We start from the raw sequence: 3,460 nt of genomic DNA, 5'->3' as shown, positions 1-3,460 counted from the left end.
TTTTACTCGCTGCTTTACATTGCTTTCTACAACATTACGACGGTTTCATGCGCTTTCACATTAGATATCGTAGTTCCCGACTTGTAATGTTGAAAAACACTACATCTCACTAAGTGACATTGTTTAATGCGGTTTTACGACGGTTGATATCTCAACCTAACCTAACATTCGCACTTGTATCTAAATACGCTCAATTACACTGTTTCGTTCACAATTACGATATTTGCTTGACCTCACAGTTTCTCACCAACTTATTACAGTACAGAACGCTGTATCTCGCTAAATGACATCGTTCTTTAAGGTTTCACGATACTTGCATGCGCTTTAACGAGAATATCACAATAAAGCAGTTTCGCGCTTGTAACGGCACAAGACGCAGTATCTGGCTAGTTCATGCCATTTTGTGTGCTTTTCCAATATTTCACCTATCGCAGTTTCGTACTCGCAATAAAACAACACTATCTCGTTAGATGACATCGTTTTTGGTGGTTTCACGACGCTACCTAGCTCAAACTAACCGAACCTTCGCACTTCTATCGTTAGAAAACGTTTTATTCGCTACTTTACAATGTTTTCTACAAGATTACGACGGTTTTATGCGCTTTCACATTAGAAATCGCAGTTCCCGACTTGTAATGGTGAAAAACACAGCATCTCACTAAGTGACATTGTTTAATGCGGTTTTAGCGCGGTTCATATCTTAACCTAACCTAACCTTACCTAACCCAACCTAACCTAACCTAACCTAACCTAACCAAACCTTACCTAACATCCCTAACCTAACCTAACCAAACCTAACCTAACCCAGCCTAACCTAACGTAACCTAACCTAACCTAACCTAACCTAACCTAACGACGTTTGCAAGCGCTTTCACATTAGATATCGCAGTTCCCGACTTGTAATGGTGAAAAACACTGCACCTCACTAAGTGACATTGTTTAATGCGGTTTTACGACGGTTCATATCTTAACCTAACCTAACATTCGCACTTGTATTAAAAAACGATCTATTACACTGTTTCGCTCACAATTAGGATATTTGCATAACCTCACAGTTTTTCACCAACTTATTGCAGTACAGAACGCTGTATCTCGCTAAATGACATCGTTCTTTAAGGTTTCACGATGCTTGCATGCGCTTTAACGAGAATATCACAACATAGCAGTTTCGCACTTGTAACGGTACAACACGCAGTATTTGGCTTGTTCATGCCGTTTTGTGTGCTTTCACAACATTTCACCTATCGCAGTTTCGTACTCGCAATAAAAGAACACTATCTCGTTAGATGACGTTGTTTTTGGTGGTTTCACGACGCTACCTAGCTCAAACTAACCGAACCTTCGCACTTCTATCGTTAGAAAACGTTTTATTCGCTACTTTACAATGTTTTCTACAAGATTACGACGGTTTTGTGCGCTTTCACATTAGAAATCGCAGTTCCCGACTTGTAATGGTGAAAAACACAGCATCTCACTAAGTGACATTGTTTAATGCGGTTTTAGCGCGGTTCATATCTTAACCTAACCTAACCTTACCTAACCCAACCTAACCTAACCTAACCTAACCTAACCAAACCTTACCTAACATCCCTAACCTAACCTAACCTAACCTAACCTAACCAAATCTAACCTAACCTAACCTAACGTAACCTAACCTAACCTAACCTAACCTAACCTAACCTAACGACGGTTTCATGCACTTTCACATTAGATATCGTAGTTCCCGACTTGTACTGTTGAAAAACACTACATCTCACTAAGTGACATTGTTTAATGCGGTTTTACGACGGTTGATATGTCAACCTAACCTAACAATCGCACTTGTATTGAAAAACGCTCTATTACACTGTTTTGTTCACAATTACAATATTTGCATAACCTCACAGTTTTTCACCAACTTATTGCAAAACAGAACGCTGTATCTCGCTAAATGACATCGTTCTTTAAGGTTTCACGATGCTTGCATGCGCTTTAACGAGAATATCACAACATAGCAGTTTCGCACTTGTAACGGTACAACACGCAGTATTTGGCTTGTTCATGCCGTTTTGTGTGCTTTCACAACATTTCACCTATCGCAGTTTCGTACTCGCAATAAAAGAACACTATCTCGTTAGATGACGTTGTTTTTGGTAGTTTCACGACGCTACCTAGCTTAAACTAACATAACTCAACCTAACATAACCTTCGCACTTCTATCGTTAGAAAACGTTTTACTCGCTACTTTACATTGCTTTCTACAACATTACGACGGTTTCAAGCGCTTTCACATTAGATATCACAGTTCCCAACTTGTAAAGGTGAAAAACACTGCATCTCACTAAGTGACATTGTTTAATGCGGTTTTACGACGGTTCATACCTTAACCTAACGTAACCTAACCTAACCTAACCTAACCTTACCTAACCTAACCTAACCTAACCCAACCCAACCCAACCTAACCTAACCTAACCTAAACTAACCTAACCCAACCTAACCTAACCTAACCTAACCTAACCCAACGTAACCCAACCCAACCCAACCCAACCTAACCTAACCTAAGCTAACCTAACCTAACCTAACCAAACCTAACCTAACCTAACTTAACCTAACCTAACGTAACCTAACCTAACCTAACCTATTCTAACGTAACCTAACCTTACCTGACCTAACCTAACCTAACGTAACCTAACCTAACCTAACATAACCTAACGTAACCTAACCTAACCTAACCTAACCTAACGTAACCTAACCTAACCCAACCTACAACCCAACCCAACCCAACAACACCCAACCCAACCTAACCTAACCTAACCTAACCTTACCTAACCTAACCAAATTATCCTTACCTAACCTAACCTAACCTAACGTAACCTAACCTAACCTAACCTAACGTAACCTAACCTAACCTAACGTAACCTAACCTAACCTAACCTAACCCAACCTAACCTAACCTAACCTAACCTAACCCAACTCAACCCAACCTAACCTAATCTAACCTAACCTAACCTAACCTAACCAAACCTAACCTAACCTGACCTAACCTAACCTAACCTAACCTAACAACGGTTGCAAGCGCTTTCACATTAGATATCGCAGTTCCCCACTTTTAATGGTGAAAAACACTGCATCTCACTAATTGACATTGTTTAATGCGGTTTTACGACGGTTCATATCTTAACCTAACCTAACATTCGCACTTGTATCTAAAAACGCTCTATTACACTGTTTTGTTCACAATTACGATATTTGCATAACCTCACAGTTTTTCACCAACTTATTGCAGTACAGAACGCTGTATCTCGCTAAATGACATTGTTCTTTAAGGTTTCACGATGCTTGCATGCGCTTTAACGAGAATATCACAATATAGCAGTTTCGCACTTGTAACGGTAGAACACGCAGTATTTGGCTTGTTCATTCCGTTTTGTGTGCTTTCACAACATTTCACCTATCGCAGTTTAATACTCGCAATAAAACA

Source organism: Rhipicephalus microplus, unplaced genomic scaffold (assembly GCF_043290135.1).
Source record: "Rhipicephalus microplus isolate Deutch F79 unplaced genomic scaffold, USDA_Rmic scaffold_149, whole genome shotgun sequence".
In the NCBI taxonomy this organism is placed as follows: Eukaryota; Metazoa; Arthropoda; class Arachnida; order Ixodida; family Ixodidae; genus Rhipicephalus; species Rhipicephalus microplus.
The sequence above is the reverse complement of the archived record's forward strand: the minus strand, read 5'-3'. Positions refer to the sequence as shown.